The sequence below is a fragment of the Pan troglodytes genome, chromosome 10 (assembly GCF_028858775.2).
Source record: "Pan troglodytes isolate AG18354 chromosome 10, NHGRI_mPanTro3-v2.0_pri, whole genome shotgun sequence".
Taxonomy (NCBI): Eukaryota; Metazoa; Chordata; class Mammalia; order Primates; family Hominidae; genus Pan; species Pan troglodytes.
In genome coordinates, this window is record NC_072408.2 from 97,735,012 (window position 1) to 97,753,466 (window position 18,455).

Below are 18,455 nucleotides of genomic sequence, written 5' to 3' on the forward strand. Positions count from 1 at the left end.
AGTGATAGAAATTGGTAAAACTCAACGTGTACTGGATGAGGTGTTCACCATCCCTTTCCCCCTTAGCCCCCAGGATTGATGCCAGTGCACAGTGAACTGCTTCACAGGAAGTTGTTGGGGCTGGGAATACATTGTGAGAGTAGTGAAAGGACCGACTCCAGCCAAGGGAGTGGACTAACTCTGACGGTCTAAACGAATCATTGGTATGGGAGGGATACAGACTGGACTAACTCTGATGGTCTAACTGGATCATTGGTATGGGAGGGATGCATACTGGAAAGTCAGGCATAATGTTTGCTACAGAGTGTATTAGTATCAGATTATGAGAGAACTTTAGCTATGCGCATTTCAACAAATATTGGTTGAGTAGCTAGTATTCATGTTGTGGGTTGGTGTGTTGAAGAGGCACTGAAATGATGCTTAAGGTTCAGGATGATGATTAGGGCATCCCGTGGAATGTATACCTATGATAGCTGGACTTTCAGCTGTCCCTTTAATAGGAATTTCCAGTGTTCTATCAGGCTGCAGTATCTGGGTGGTTTGATATGTGATACGACTATAGTAGTTCTCATAGTAATGAGCCTACTCCTTCTTGTTCTTTGATATAAAATGCATTGCCCTGATCTTATAAAATGATGTGTGGGAACTTGTGCTTGTGCATCAAACACTCTATGAGCCTTAAACTGAGGCTCTGCATGTGAGGAAGGAAAATCCGTATCCCAAATTAGTGCCTATTTCTGTTAGAATAAATTGCTGGGCCTTTCAGAGTAAAGGAGCAAAATGTTATCAATTTGACACCATGTGGCTAGTTGGTCTCCCTGAGAGATGGTTTTACATGAGAGATTTAGCATTAGTCTTTGTTGCTGGCAGGTTGGCATTTGGTGGCAGCATTTGCTAGATTGGAATCAGTGAATGGAAGCCCACGCTACTGGGTTCAGACATAGCTTCCATCACTAACACTACTGCCAGAAGTGGGGGATAGATGGTGTCAAAACCGGGCTGCTTAATGACCAAATCTGAGTAGCATCAGTTGGTTAGGTTATTTTATCTACTTTCTTTATTGTGTCATTTCAATGGAAGATACTGCTCTTACACTCTTTGGAAGGCATCAGCATGTAATAGAAAGACTTGAAAGACTTTTAAACTTTTTGATCACTATCATATACCCATACACTCACCTTTAATCCTGGTCCACTTGTTTCTAATATTGCAGTCTTTCATCTTTCGGTTATGTCCAGCCAGCCGAGCCATTCACCATTGCTCATGGGTGTGACTATAACCTCAGTCGGTTCTCTTTTCACACAAAGTAGAGGGCCAGGTGCACCATTCAAAATTTTGCCAATTGGAATGTTTTTCTCATGCTTTTTTCTATCAAAGCCACCCTTGAGTGCCAAACATTTTTAACTTGTGAACACATACTTGGACTATCAATCCATAATCCAAGCTGGATATTTTTCTTTCACCTTCACCTGATAATAAAAGATCCCTCATAAGGCCATGTGGGTCACCTGGGGAAGTTCATTATTTCAACAGTAGTGAAAAATATGATAGTCTGTGCTACCTGCTCATGCAGTTTGCTTATAATCTTTTCTTACTTATACTTTATCTTGGGTGTGTCACTTCCATTCTTCCAATGTATGGACTATTTCTGGGTCTGCTAAATCTTATGACCTGGTAGGTCTGACAAAATGCAGCTCATAATCACTTGTTATCCTGTGGTAAGATTTTCCAACTTTACTAGGGCCCAGTAGCACTTCAGGAATTGATTTTCAACTAGTATTTAATTGTCCACTATAGAAGGCATCACCTTACCCCAGAATCCTAAAGGTCTGTCTTGTGATTTTGTTATTAGGACTTGCCATAAACTCTACCAAGTATTTTTTCCCACGTATAATACTATAAATACTCTGCTGGGTCAGGGTCGTGTGTCAATTCAAAACTGGTGGCCTACCAGACATTGTGCTTTCTTCTTTGTGAAATGCTTCAAACCACTGTACTCCTTAAAAATTTGACTTATTCGGCAGACCTCTGAATTTTCATACATTTTATCTTCCCTTCTCTGGAGTGGGTTTGTCTTATCAAGGCTCCTAATGAACTAGTCACTTTTTGCTCCATAGGTCTAATTAACATGATGTCTGTCATCAATAAAATAAGTTTGATTTTCAGGATAACTAGATGTCAAGTTCCCTTCGTATCATATTATGACAGAGGATAGGAAGTTGACATAGCCCTGGGGCAGGACTCTAAATGTATCTTATTCTCTGTTTCATGCAAATGCCAACTTTTACTTTTTTATTTATAGAGTCAGAAATGAATGTATTCACTAAATCAATAGTCTCATAGGATGTACCTAATATTCTTCTAATGTGCTCTAACAAAGATACTTTAAGCACAGTACTATATGCAAATGGCACTACTGTTAGTTATGTTTGACAAATTAAATGGAGATATGACTGACAACCAACTTTGCATCTTTTAAATTTTTAAGACTAGTATTTATTTCCACCATCTGCCTGGAGGCATAGTAATTTTTTATTTGCTATTTTGGAGGGAGAAAATTTTAGAGGCTTCTACTTGGCCTTCCCCATTATGATAGCTCTTATCCCAATTATAGGAACTTGTAAATGAAGGTTATCCCAATTACCAAATATATCTATATCAATTATACATTGGGAGAGTTGCTAAATAACCACCATTCATACACTTGGTCTCAGTGAATCCACTGGATATGTTTATTGGCCAGAACTCCATTTAGTACTTGGCTGACCCTGTATGTCCATACTCAAACAGTAGGGCCATGATTGGTATGTTTAATAGTTCTTTGAATGTATTAATATTGCATTTTTCACAGTGCACACTTATCTGAGTAAATGATTATAGTTACCTTTGGAAAATATATATATATATATATATATATATATATATATATATATATATTCTTGCATGCCCACTTCCTCAAGCATTTTAATCCCATCTCCTATCACCTGCTGTAGCAATTCTAGCATTCAGCTTCACTTAATGTACTCCATCATTTTTTTGTCTGGGAGCCATTCTATTAATGAGTTTGTACCATCTCCTGGGGTTCTCTCCAAAGTAGTAAATCCTGTATCTTGGGCAAATATTCCCAAATCACAAACTCTCTCTTATCAAACTATGTTCCAGCCCCTTTGATTAAACACCTGGAAAATCTAGTCCCACATATACTCTCTGGCTTTTGCTAGGTCCTTAACCTTCTTTAGTATGTAGTCTTTTTTATGCCTTCTCAGCCCCGATAGGTCCTTGCTTGGTTATTCTGTGACTTAACACTAACAATAGACTTAGCGGATAAGAAAGGATGTGGAGGCATATGGTGGTTGTTTGGGGGGACAGTGCAAATGACTTCTGTGGAGGAGGATCTGTATTGTCTCCAGGGGAAGGGAGAAGCCTAGACTTTGATAAGGAGAGGTAACCATTTCTTGAGGCTCAGATACTTTACGGGAAACTATGGATTCAAAATTCAGGCAGAGTGTCAATCCAAGTGTCCCTGTGCCATATGTTAGAGCATGCATTAAGGCATCATTCCTCCCCAGCAAGGGCCCTGACCCTTATAGCAGGCCTTTTCTGTTAGGGAACTTAAACTATTTTCTAGCTCAGTTATTCTAAAGATCAAGTCTCTAATCCTCGGTTTCTGGTCCTCAGTATTGCTTGCCCTCCTTCTACAGGAGATGAGAACTTCCTTGTATGCTACCAAAGAGGCCCTCCGATATTTATATTAGCTTTCAGTTGGTGAATAATTGTTTTCCACTTGTTATTTTCTAAAGTGTCAATTTAGCTTAGCAAGAACCACTCAATTCCATTGACCTTATAATTAACTGTTTTTTCATGGTTATCAAACTATTGACATAACGCACCAGCCAGTGCATTCTTTTCCACTACTATGCACCATTCCAATACACACTAGTGGAACTTTTAACAACTAGACTACCATTTTGTACCAGAGTCTATCTGTAATTTGATAGTACCCATCAAATTAAATATTAGGATCCTATTGCTAGCTTGATGGTGAATAAGCATATTTTCCAAATCCCTATGAATCTCCTGCTGCTTTGAATTGTTCCTAGTACCAGTTGTTACTTGTTGAGTTCTTCAGGAAGTAGACTCTGAGATGGAGTGTCTCATGCAGATCAGTAGGCAGTGTTTTGTTATCAACACCTGTACAAGAAAGAGTAAGGAAAAAAGATTAGTCATGGGGAAAATTAAAAAGCATTCCACACCCAGTGACAGCTTCAGATAATACCACAGGAAGCTCTAAAGCTAAGCCTTCCCTTAGAGTTCCCTCAAGTTGAAGCAAAATGATTAGGGATTTATACCCTTTCATTGACTATTCACTGGATGAGGAACCCATGAAAGGGACATGATCTTGGCCAAGGTGGCTTTCTACAGCTAAGTCCATTCCTGAAAGTGCTGACAGCTGAACACTGTCATTTTCTCTTTCATCAGAACAAGTCCTTCAGTGAGTCACAGTGTTCAGAATAATGTGCAAGGTACTCAACTGGAGATACAAAGATAAATAAGAAATGTTGGGCCCTTTGGGAGGAAGACATATATCATTTTGCCAAGTTATAGTGATGAATAAAGAAAACACATGTTAAAAGTAATGGCAAAAACTGCAATTATGTTTGCACCAGCCTAATATAGTGAAGATTTGTAGATGGCCCAGAGATATTTGCTTCTCTAAATTTAATTTATTTCAAATTACTGGTCTCCTTTTAATTCATCTCTGACTTGAGATTTTACTTATCATGTGAGCTCTTCTTTATCTCGATACACGATACATTTTACCATGGCACGCTCTAGCAGTTAGTTATTCTACATCTCATACCACCGATGCTACATTGTAAAACTGGAAGAAATAAAAGAAGCCAAATACATAAAATGTGGCTATATCCTAGTGCTCAGTGAAAAGAACTCTACAAAGCAAACATAATGTAATCATGGGTCAATAAGCATAAAATTAAATGGTGAACTGCAATAGTATATTAGTATAAGGCTTCTCTGTGAATGAAGAATTGAACTTTATGCACTTGACCTCTAGGACAAAGGATATGGAGGACTCATGACCCATGTCTGGGTACCCTCTGTCTGTCATTTCTCTGTAGTGGACCACAAAGTGGTTTGAAATGCACAAGTGAAAAGTAAAGAGAATGCCTTAGAGATTATTAATCCTGGGTTTACACCCTACTCCTGCAAGAATGGCCATAAATAACAAATAAGAAATAAAAATAAGAGATGTTGGCATGGATGCAGTGAAAAGGGAGCACTTTTATATTGCTGGTGGGAATGTAAACTAGCATAAACAGTATGGTGGTTCCTTAAAGAACTAAAAGTAGATCTACCATTTGATCCAGCAATCCCACTACTGGGTATCTACCCAGAGGAAAAGAAGTCATTCTATGAAAAAGACATTTGCACACGCATGGTTTTAGCAGAACAATTCGCAATTATGAAAATATGGAACTAGCCTAAATGCCCATCAACCCACAAGCGGATAAAGAAAATGTGGTGTGCGTGTGTGTGTGTGTAAGTGTGTGTGTGTGTATATATATATATACACACACTATATATATATATACACAAACACTATATGTATGTGTATATACACACACACACACACACATACAAACACAAACACCATGGAATACTACTCAGCTATAAAATGGAATGAAATAATGGCATTTGCAGTAACCTGACTGGAGTTGGACACCATTATTCTAAGTGAAGTAAATTAGGAATGGAAAACTAAACATTGTATGCTCTCGCTTATAAGTGGGAGCTAAGCTATAAGGATGCAAAGGCATAAGAATGATATAATGTACTCTGGGGACTTGGGGGGAAAGGTGGGAGGACAGTGAGGGATAAAGGATGACCTATTGGGTGCAGTGTACACTGCTCAGTTAATGGATGCACCAAAATCTCGGAAATCACACCTGAAGAATGTATCCATGTAACCAAACACCACCTGTTCCCCAAAAACTATTGAAATATTAATAGTAATACTAACATAAATCCTGGGTTTAGCTAATGTATTCAAAGTTAAGGATGTAGGGATGTAGTGTTAATCTTGAGCCTGCAGGAATCAGTGGCTAATTTCTCTTCCTTTGGAAAGAAGTGAAGTAAAATGTCTATAGTTCTTGGCAAGCTAATGAGAGACCTGCGAAGCAAGCATTAGATTGCTGATGGACTCCTCAGAGCAAACCAACCTTAAAGAGAAGACCATTGTAGGAGCCAGGAGCAGAGAACTCAGAAATTCCCAGCTAGGAAATAACCAGTTCAAGAGATCCTCTTAGGATAGGCCAATCTAATCCTCTAATTTCTGTGGTGTAAAGAAGTCATTCTAACTTCTGCAGAGAGGCCATTTGACAAAGGCCATCAGCAGAGTGTTGGGAAGGTGGTACCATCACCAGCAATACAAGAAAGGTGTCTTCAAAATACTTCAATTCTAATTATTGAGGAAAAGCATTTGGCAGAATAAGAACATTGATAAATCTCCAAACACTGTAAGGAAAAAGAGGAAAGAGAAAACTTGTAGAGAATGTTCCAAGAAGGATTAAATAGTTCTTTAAAATATATTTTTTAAAACTTGAGGGTTTTTAAAAATCAAAATTGATTGAGAATGCATATGCTGCTACATAAAGATCTGTACATATTATAAGTGAAAAACTACAAATAGCTTATCATGGGGATCACTTGTTCTCTCCTCCCTCAGGTCCTGCCTGCTTTTCTCTGCACGTCAGCTTTCTCATTATTTTCTGCTCTGTCATAACTTCAGTTTTTCTATGGCTTCTTTAGGCCTTTTCTCTAAGTCATATCTTTTCACTTTAAACTCCCAATGTTAAGTAGAAGACATTTAATGTTTTTCTTATTCCAAATGTAATCTCATAGAAGCAAGAATCTGACAGGCCTGAGTCATCTTTTCAAGTCAGTTCACAGAGGTCACTGTTGCCTGGTCAGCCCATAGTGAAGGAACCATTTGTTACATAATTACAGTTTAGGCAGCCAGGGCTGTCACAGACTCACTTACTTTCAGAAGTGAGTGTGGTCAGAGATGGTGTTTCAGCCCATATCTATGTAGCACACTGGCCAAAGTTTTATACGATGTTCTCAGAACCCTTTGATAGTATATATATATAGATAGATAGATAGACACATATATATACTATCTATACTATATATATAGTCTATTATATATATAATCTCTATATATAGAATATATATATATAATATATAATATATATAAATATACATAATATATAATATATAAATATATATAATATATATTTTATATATATATACACACACACACACACACTCAGGCCATCCATACCTTTATTTATTCATACACTGGACATTGCAGGTAGAAAAATCCATTGACTATATCTTACAAATAAATTATTTCTTCAAATTGAGGAAGGTTTATACTGCATCTGCTCCCTACTCCCTACCATCCTCCACACCTTTTCTGAAACCCTTTCTAGAATAAGCCTCTGATTAAAGCAGCCTCAACGTCCCATGGCTATCCACATGGATACCAAGCAATTTTCTTTAGGAAGATTCAGGTCTCACTGCCCTCTAGTGGGAGTGGAACATGCAGCAGTTTTGCTGCTAATAATAGGGGTTGAAGTTTGGATAAATGGGATACACTTTATTGCTCACAAAGAACCACGTGAGAAAAAAGAAAGAAGAGGGCTTTCGTATGGAAGCATAAAAAGGCAATGTGTATAGAAAATCCACAACACTCTGGGAAGAAAGGAAGAACAAGGAGAAAAGCCCACACGCCAGGCAGGAGCCACAAGCTTAGAGAACAAACTCAAGTGAAGATGAAGTACAGCAGGTATTAGGCAATGAAGAGTTATCTGGATGCCCAGGAGCTGTGTGGGAGCAAAGTTCTCATTAGAGGACTGCCTAATCATCACATGAATAGGGATGTCAAACTCAGCAGTCACTCATTTTCAGTATTTTCAGACTTCAAACCACCTGCATTCAGGTATGAGTCAGATATAATGTCAAATTCATGCCACCTTTGATTTTCCCTTGGGATACTTCCCTGCAGTATCACCTCAGGTCTACCAATACCTGGAACATAATTAAATGCTTCTCAAAAGCTGGCTTCATGAGCTGTAAGATCAACAGGGACCTCTAGACCATATATATATATATATATATTTAAGATGACCATACTGCCCAAAGCAATCTATAAATTCAATACAATTGTTATCAAAATACCAATTTTATTTATCACAGAACTAGAAAAAGCTATTTTTAAATTAACACGGAACCAAAAAAGAGCGCAAATAGCCAAAGCAATTCTTAGCAAAAAGAACAAAGCTGGAGACATCACATTATTTGAATTCAAATTATGCCACAAAGTTCTAGTAATCAAAACAACATAGTACTGATATAAAAATAGACACATAGATCAGTGGAACAGAATAGAGAACCCAGAAATAAAACCACGTATGTGTTACCCACTGATCTTTGACAGAGCTGACAAAAACATGCACTGAAGAATGGACACCCTATTCAATAAATGGTCCTGGGAAAATTGAACTGACATATGCAGAGGAATAAAACTGGGCCTTTCTCTCACACAACATATATAAAAATTAACCCAAGATGGATTAAAAACTTAAATGTAAGACTAAAACCTGTATAAGTACTGGAAGAAACTCTAGTTTCTATGAGAAACTCTTCTGCACATTGGTCTAGGTAAAGAATTCACGACTAAGACCTCAAAAACACAAGCAACAAAAATAGACAAAAGTGACTTAATTAAACTAAAAAGCTTCTACACAGCAAACAAAATAACAGAGGGAACAAACAACCTTCAGAAAGGGAGAAAATATTTGCAAACTATGCATTCAACAGAACACGAATATCCATAATTTATAAGGAAATCTACCCAATGACAACAAAAAACAACTCTGTTAAAAAGCAGGTAAAGAACATGAGCAGACATTCAAAAGAAAACATACAAAGGTCCAACAAGCATATACAAAAAAATTCTCAACATTATTAATCATCAGATAAATGCAAATTAAAACCATAAGGCGATATCACATTACAACAGCCAAAATGGGAAAAAAAAAAAAAAAAAACATACACTGGCGAGGATGCAGAGAAAAAGAAAATTTACCTACTGTTGGTGAGAATGTAATTACTACAGCCTCCATGGAAAACAGTATGGAGATTTCACAAAATACTAAAAATAGAACTATCATTGGATCCAGCAATCTCACTACTCAACATCTTCCAAAGGAAAAAAACAAGTCAGCATATGAAAAAGGTGTGTGTATGTTTATCATTTATTGTGGCACTATTCACAATAGCAAAGATATGTAATCAACAAATCTAAGTGTCCATCGATGGATTAGATAAAGAAAATGTGGCCTATGTACACAATAGAATACTACTCAGCCACAGGAAAGAATGAAATCATGTCTTTTGAGCAACATGGATGGAACCGGAGGCCATTATCTAAGTGAAACAACTCAGAAACGGATAAAGACTGCATGTTTCACCTATGACTGGGATCTAAATAATGTGTACACCAGAGTGTGGAATAATAGACATTGGAGACTTGGAAGATTGTGGGAGTGAGAGGGGAGTGGATGATGAGAAACTTCTTAATGGATACAATATACATTATCTGAGTGGCTGATACACTAAAAGCTCAGACTTCACCACTATTCAGTATATCCATGTAACAAAGCTGCGTGTATACCCCTAAAATGTAGATAAATTTTTTAAAAAGTTTAAAGAGGTTTGTTTGGTTCACAATCTGGGTGTAATGGCTATCTATATTTTTCTTAATAGAATATTGTGGGTTATACAAATGAAGGTTACTTATGTACTAGATGTCAAGCCTCAGTTGCTAGAGATGAAACATCACCCTACAATTTTGATCTTATTTTAATATTAATTATTTTCCAAAAAGCCTCTTAATTTCCTAAGTGGTTTTGAAACTCTAACCCAAGTGAATTGTGTGCAATATTGAAAATCAAACAAAACAGGAAAATTATATAAAATCGCAGCAGTTCTCAGGATAAAAGCTATTAATGAATCTAAATTGAGACCCTCCTCACTCATCCTAAGTCACTAACAACGACGATTTTATGATGGCATGTTCTGTAAAATTGTGGTGGTCTTCTTCTTTGGAATCTGACACTTAAAATATCATATGTGGATAACTGAGATCATAATGAGTTTGTGCCAGTGTAAGACACAGCTCTTAAGGAGAGAAAATAAAAATATTTTTAAAAAACCTCCATGGACTCTTGAAGATCAAAGTTTGTGCTTGTATATAAAAGATAACATTAAACTGTTATCTCTAGAGAATATTTCTCTTGAGAATCTGAAGAAAATTTTGAAGAAGATACAAATATATGTTGGTGTGAAGACATGCGGAAAAGAGGATAAAAGAATCCATGCCCAGATGCCGTTTGGCTTCATGCTCTTTATTGCTCCACTCTTATCATCTCTCCTACTAGCTCCCATCACAGGATTATTTCTATTCTTATAGTGGATCTAATTCGCCCCCTACCTCCTGGACTGGTTTAGCTCCAAGATTGTGTTCCCAAAAAACTTTATTTGGCATCAAGACTATTCTTGCTTCTGAGCCTTATATTTTGTTCAGTCTGTGCTTAACAATGCAGTCACTTTCTCTGGATATCAGTAATGAAACTTCCTTTCCTTGGTCCCCATCCCATGTTGTCAAGTCCCCATGCTATGGCTTTTGAGATTCTCAAGTCCCTGAAGGTGGATCTATTTTACCGTCCAAACCCATTTCAATGAACTGATGGCCTAGAATACTTTTACTGTCTTGGAGCCCGAGCTGAAAGCTCTCAAGGCCTTTATGAACTGCACTGGAGTCATGATCCTTGTTTCCCACGCTATGACCACCAGTTAGAATCTTGTAGTGAGACATGCATTCTAGTCCCACACTCCTTTATTTTATAAAGTACCATCAAAAGTCTCAGTGTTGACTGCATGTGCCAAATAATCCCATCTTTATAAAACAGATCTAAATGTCAACTATAAAGATCCAAGGAGTCATGAAAATGAGAACTTCCGATGGTGCTTTCGAAGACATGGAATGAAATGTATGGAAAATTCACTGGGGAATGAAGAAGACATGAATAAAAGAGAACCAGGCAGTGGCAATGACCAGTTGAAAATAGAGGGCACAAATATCTGATTGTTTAGATCTTCATTATGTTTTCTTTTCCCTAAGGATTAGTGTGTGGGCTTGTGTTGTGGACTGTATGTTTGTGTCTCTCCAAAATTCATATGTTGAAGCCGTGTATTAGTCTATTTTTATACTGCTATAAAGAACTGCCTGAGACTGGGTAATTTATGAAGGAAAGAGGTAATTAATTCACAGGTCAGCATGGCTTGAGAGGCCTCAGGAAACTTATGATCATGGTGGAAGGTGAAGGGGAAGCAAGGCAATTTCTTCACAAGGTGGCAGGAAGGAGAATTGCTGAGTGAAGGGGGAAGAGCCCATTATAAAACCATCAGATCTCATAATAACTCACTCACAATTATGAAAACATCATGGGGTAAACAGCCCCCATGATTCAATTACCTCCAACTGGTCTCTCGATTGACATGTGGAGATTATGGGGGTTACAATTCAAGATGAGATTTAGGTTGGGACACAAAACTTAACCATATCATTCTACCCCTGGCTCCTCCTAAATCTCATGTCCCTTTCATATTTCAAAACTAATCATACTTTGCCAGCAGTTCCTCAAAGTATTTATTCATTCCAGCATTAACCCAAAAGTCTAAATCCATAGTTTCATCTGAAAAACAGGCAAGTTCTTCTGTCTATGAGCCCATAAAATCAAAAGCAAGTTAGTTACTTCCTAGATACAATGGGAGTTTAGGCAATGGGCAAATACACCTGTTCCAAATGGGATAAATTGGACAAAACAAAGGGATTACAGGCCCCATGCAAGTCCAAAATTTTAAAGTTCCAAAATGATCTCCTTGATTCCACGCCTCACATCCAGGACATGCTGATGCTAGAGATGGGTTCCCATGGTCTTGGGCAGCTCTGCTGCTATGACTTTGAAGGGTACAGCCCCCCTCCTGGCTTCTTTCATGGGCTGGCATTGAGTTTCTGCAGCTTTTCCAGGTGCATGGTACAAGCTGTCACTAAATCTACCACTCAGAGGTCTGGAGGACGGTGGCCTTTTTCTCACAGCTCCACTAGTCAGTGCTCCAGTGTGGACTCTGTGTGGAGGCTCCACTCCAATTGCACATTTCCCTTCCACACTGCCCTAGCAGAAGTTGTCCATGAGGACTCCACCCCTGCAGCAAACTTCTGCTTGACATCAAGGTGTTTCCACACATCCTCTGAAATCTAGGAGGAGATTCCCAAACTTCAATTCTTGACTTCTGGGTACCACAGTCCCAACACCACATGGAGGCCACCAAGACTTGGGGATTGCACCCTCTGAAGCAACATCTTGTGCTGTACCTTGGCCCCTCAGGACCAGAGTTGGAGCAGCTGGGACACACAGCACCAAATCCTGAGACCACATAAAGCAACAAAGCCCTGGGCCAGGTCCATGAATCCATTTTTTCCTCTAGGCCTCTGGGCCTGTGATGGGAGAGGCTGCCATGAGTACCTCTGACATGCCCTGATGACATTTTCCCCATTGTCTTGGTGATTAACATTTGGCTGCTTGTTATTTATGCAAATTTCTGCAGCTGGCTTGAATTTCTCCTCAGAAAATGGATTTTGTTTTTCTATCACATTGTCAGCCTGCAAATTTTCCAAACTTTTATGCTCAGCTTCATTTTTAAACCTCTTTCAATTCCAAACCATCTCTTTGTGAATGCATAAAACTGAATGCTTTTAAGAGCACACAAGTCACCTCTTGAATGCTTTGCTGCTTAGAAATTTATTCTGCCAGATACCCTACATCATTTCTCTCAAGTTCAAAGTTCTTCAGATTTCTAAGGCAGGGGCAAAATGCCACCAGTCTCTTTGCTAAAGCATAGCAAGAGTCACTTTTATTCCAGTTCCCAATGAGTTCCTCATCTCCATCTGAGACCATCTCAGCCTGGACTTCATTGTCCATATCACTGCCAGCATTATAGTCAAACCCATTCAACAAGTCTCTAGGAAGTTCTGAACTTTCCCACATTTTCCTGTCTTCTTCTGAGACCTCCAAACTGTTCCACCTTTGCCTGTTATCCAGTTCCAAAGTTGCTTCCGCATTTTTGGGTATCTTTATAGCAGCACTCCACTCTATGTGGTACCAATTTACTGTATTAGTTCACTTTCATACTGCTATTAAGAACTTCCTGAGACTGGGTAATTTCTAAAGGAAAGAGATTTAATTGACTCACAGTTCAGCATGGCTCGGGAGGCCTCAGGAAACTTACAATCATGGCAGAAGGTAAAGCAGAAGCAAGGCACCTTCTTTACAAGGCGCAGGAAGGAGAAGTGCTGAGTGAAATGTGGAAGAGCCCCTTATAAAACTATCAAATCTCATGAGAACTCACTTGCTATCATGATAACAGCATGGGGGAAACTGTCCCCATGATTCAATTACCTCCAACTGGTCTCTCCTTTGACATGTGGGAACTGTGGGGATTACAATTCAAGATGAGATTTTGGTGGGGGACACAAAGCCTAACCATATCATACCCTAGCTCCAAATGGCATGATATTAAATGGTGGCATCGTTGAGAGGTAATTTGCTTATGGGAGTGGAAACTTCACGATGCAATAAGTGCCCTTATGAGAAGAGACAGGACATAATTTGCTTTCTTTCTTGGTTCTCTTTCATGTGAAAATAAAGCAAAAAGAAAGCTATCTCCAAACCAGAAAGAGGAACCTCAGTAGACAAAGAATCTTTTGGCACCTTGCTCTTTGACCTCCTGGCCTCCAGAACTGAGTAATAAATGTTTGTTGTTTAAGCCACCAAGTCTATGATAATTTGTTACAGCTACCCTGACTAAGATAGCTGGTTAGGAGAGCTGAGGCAGTGGTTAGAAGGAAGGAATTCTGGTTTGAAATTGAAATAGATGGCTTAGAAAGTTTCAGGAAGGTAAGGATATTGACTGTGCAAGTCCTGAAGTAACTGAGCCAAAAGGTAGAAAAGTTAAGGGGTTACTGCTGCAGAGATCTCTAACTGCTATCTATGATTCAATATGTTTTCATTATATATTTTTGTTATTTAATTATAAAACAGCTGAGTGGGAGTATTAAATTGAAAGTAATCTGTGGTTGAACAGACAAGATGCTGAGCTGGAGATCTCAGAGAAGACACAACACCTCGATTGGCTACTTCTAGTGTCATGTGACATGAGAACGAAGTCCTGTGAGGGTTAAGCAGGCTCATCAAAATTGGAGGCTAGAATATATAAAACTGATGCAATGAACAGGCTGAGGAGAAACACATGAGGAGGTAGTGCCAATAGTGGTTCTAAAAGAATGATCCAAAAGAAAACATAGGCTTTATCATATATAGATAAACATATATCTATATATGGCATTTCTAATGCCCTGAAAAACAGTAATAGGAATTGAAGAGAAATTTGAGAATAGATTTGAGAGGTTTTTTTTTTCTTCAACCTGCAATGGAAGAGAGACAGTAGAAATAAGGTGAGGTGAATCAATGCAGATGCTATTTAAGTAGCAAAGTTATAATTGGGGTTGCTTATTTTCATAATAGAAATGACAAAAGAATTGAGGTGGACACATAATGTGAGACAAAAGCAATAGTTATTTTGGGGCTTACTGGAAATGCTTTTATACAGAGCCAAGGGGCGGGGGGTGTTTGAATATTGGAAGAACAAAAGATAGAGTAGATTCTATTAATGTCTGAAGTTGTGACCTTTTTCTAATGCAGAACTTGTGCTTATAAAAATTTCTTCAGTGTTCACCAATGTTTTAATTAATTGTTTCTGGAAAGTATATTTCCCCAAATCATCACATCTATTTAATTTTGCCCAGTTCTGTAACAACAACAACAACAATCTACTTCATCTTTTGTTCTTGCCTATCTTGGAAAAATTCCTAGAAAGTGCAACATACAAATTGTCTTCAGTAGTTTAACTATTTTTATACATGTTTGCATTAGAATCTGTCTACATCATAAAATTATTGCTTTGTAGGAGAGCCTGGAAAGTCATTTTTACTCTGGTTGAGATGGTATATGCTGGATCTCATATAAATATTTTAAAAAGACAAAAATTAAATGCAATTGAACAGCTGGTAACTCTAACAATTTCTGTGGCATGTATTGTGTTTTCATTAACATAGAATTCTTTTCATCAATTTAGATAATTCAATTGGTAGGCAGTTAACCAACTTGCTCAGGGTTCATACCTATTGAGTAATAATAAAAAGTTCAATCAATGAAACTGAAATTGCATATTAAGCCTTGTCACAAAAGAATCAAACAACACTACTATTATTCTAAAACATAATATTGATACAGTTGCTTCAATTAAGAAATAACCTTATGGACTGTATTCGTAATCTGACTGTGAGTAAGCAACAAAGAGGATCTAATTAAAGGACCATACTTTACAATCTTTTCCATAATACATTGAGATTAAAGCAGACTTTTGTTTGCAGGAAATTTGTGCTGATGCTAACATTCTTCATGATTTTCTTCATGTCTGAACAGGTTTATGTTGTGCAGAATGCAAAAATAGTGGTTGCATTTTGATAGGTTTCATATATATCCGAGCAATTTTCAATAAAATCTACTCTGATGGTATTAACATAGACACGACTTCAAATTTCTAATATCCTAATGTTACTGGGAAGTGCAGAAATCCTGGGTCCTTTGTCTTTCTTGGGAGAAAGAATTTGGCCAAGAGACAATTTAGCCATAAAAGAGAATTTATTGAAGGAAAATAGAGAGCAGAGTTTATTTAAAGATACAGCACCCTTTGAAGGATGAGGCACAGCTGGCTGCTGAAAGAGAGTGAGCCAGCAGCCCTCCAGAGAGCTCTGCATTGGGGTTTTTATGATGTCAGAATCTTTTTTTAAGTTCCTACCTCGGTCTGGGCTTCTTTTGTCTAGTTTTTTCCATTTCTGCCTTTCTCCACATAGTTCCCATCCCAGGTTTGTGGGACTCTCCCTTACTGTTGATTAATGAGCATGCTTCAGCTTGTGTTGACTACAAATTTTAGGTAATGGTTGCCTTGCTAATTACTGCTACCCAAGGAAGGTTATATAGCTGTTAAATCTATACTTGTTGCGCATGTGCATTTCTTAGGAAATTCTCCTTTGCCCTTTCTCCTCCATATCAGTATGTAGCTAGCTACAGTTTGACGGTTTGACTGCAGAGTGAGCCGTTACTGGGCATCTTAAGAGGCGTTCCTTTTTGCATAGGTATTTTCTCTTTTCCTTGCTTACACTTGACTAATTGCCCGCCCACTTCATCATTAGAGATACTATTAACATGCAGATTTTGGGTGGTCCCTGGGAGTGAGTGAGGCTTCCCAGACCTTCTTTTCTCAGGGCTTCCTCTCCTGCTCACGTATATCTATCTGCCTACTCTAACACTAATACTTTTGCTAAAAACAAACAAATGGAAACAGTTATCTCATTCATGTTAGGCAAAAGAATCAGACTTGATAGGCTCCCATGAACACCAATATTCAACTATATTATTAATCCAACATCTTCCTGGGCTGGCTACTTGGGCAACACAGGACTGAATATCTACTTAGATGATGGAGATGAGCAAAGGGTCTCAGGGAGTAGCATTTGATCTGGAAGTTGTAGATTTCAGTAAGATTTTGTTAGGAGTGTTTGGTAGGGAGTAGGCTCTTGGACAGACAGCAGAACATTTCCACAGGTCTAAACATACTTTGGTAAGCCTGGGAAATGCCAAGTGCTCTGAAGTGAGTTTGGAGTCCAAGTTGGTGAGAATGAAATTAGATGAGACTTTAAATATTTTTATAAGAAAGGATGGACCAACAGACGTGTTTAAACAGAAGGGAAAAAGGTTATATCTAAAGTTATAAAAGATCAGACTGGCCTCTGAATGGAGCATCAGTGAGCTGGAAAACAGGAAAGCCAGTTAGAATCCTATACTATCAATCCAGGTAAAAATTAATAGACACCTGAATTTAGGCAAAAGTCAGGAAAATATTCTCTCGAATTTAATAGCCATTTCCACCACCCTCCTGGCCCATTTTCATCCTTCACATTCATATTTCTTAGAGGGAGAGAGTACATACTTCATTATTATTCTTTCTTTTCCAACTTCTGAGTAAAATAGTTCTTGTCTTCTTTTAAATTCTGTGGCTCCTGACCCACAGTATCGCACTGAGAATCCAATGAAAGAGCACATTTGAACATATATACTAACATGTATAAACTATCTATTTTATATATGTATATCTACATATATAACATACAGTTCAGTTGCTTTCGTTTTTTAGGATTTAGTATTATTTTTAAGAACATGTCTTCAAAATAATCCCATTCCAACCACTCTCATGATACATATTTACCAACTGTCCATTTAAATGTTTTCACTTTAATGTCTCTTGTCCCTTGAAACTTAATTTGTATAACATGAAACTCAGTCAGTTGCTTCTGAAGTTCCTATGACCATGAATGGTGCATCCATTCTTCTAGTAACTCAGACTGGAAGGTCTAGCTGACTATGTATGCAACCTCTGCAAAACTTCACACCTGTCCTCTTTTTCATTTTTAAATCCACCACCATTATATAGGCCACAAAATCTCTCCTAGGAACTACATCCAGAACCATTTACCTGTTGGATATGCTTCTTCCTGCACACTACCTAATAAGATGAAACTTCCTGAAGTTCTCCTCATAATTAGTCCCCTGCTCAAGAACCTCCAATTGCATTTTAAAGTGCAACCTGCTTTTCTAGTCACAATTCCTGCTTCTTGCCTTTAAAAAGTTTATAATAAAGCCAAACTGGGTGCTTTCTTCACTGAATTTAATGCCTTGGGTTTTCCTGACTTTGGATATGCTCTTTCTAAAGTATGGTGGAATATCATCTCCATATGAAGATTTTTTTGTGATATTCTTCTTCCCACTACCAAATAGGGTTTCAGTCACCATTAAAAGTTCATAGTACTTTAATTCATTCTCTTTAAGTTTTCTACTTGAATTTACATCTTGATAAGTAATTGTCTTAACATAAAAAATTCACTATATTGTAAACTCTTTGTGGGAAGAGATTGTTGTCCATAATTAATACTAGCACAGAGACGTGCATGCAGAAGCAGTTCAATAAACATCATATTTATATTTACTTAATTTTATGGACATGCCCTCAAAGCACATATTTTCCCAGCCTAGCTGCATTTGCTCTATTTTGGTTGAACATGCAACATTCGCTCATGCAACTTTTTGTCTTTCATTGTTAACATCACCACCATTATGTTCATCATCAAT

The 18,455-nt window shown here is 37.8% G+C and overlaps 1 protein-coding gene across 1 annotated transcript in view; it reads right to left on the minus strand.

Annotated features, from left to right (window-relative positions):
* Nucleotides 1-3,841: 3,841 nt before the first annotated feature.
* Nucleotides 3,842-18,455, minus strand: part of CCER1 (coiled-coil glutamate rich protein 1) — a 50,103-nt gene continuing 35,489 nt past the window's right edge. The window contains exon 4 of the mRNA XM_009425983.5: nucleotides 3,842-4,191. The gene's annotated coding sequence lies outside the window, so the exon portion shown is untranslated. The remainder of the gene's footprint in view (nucleotides 4,192-18,455) is intronic.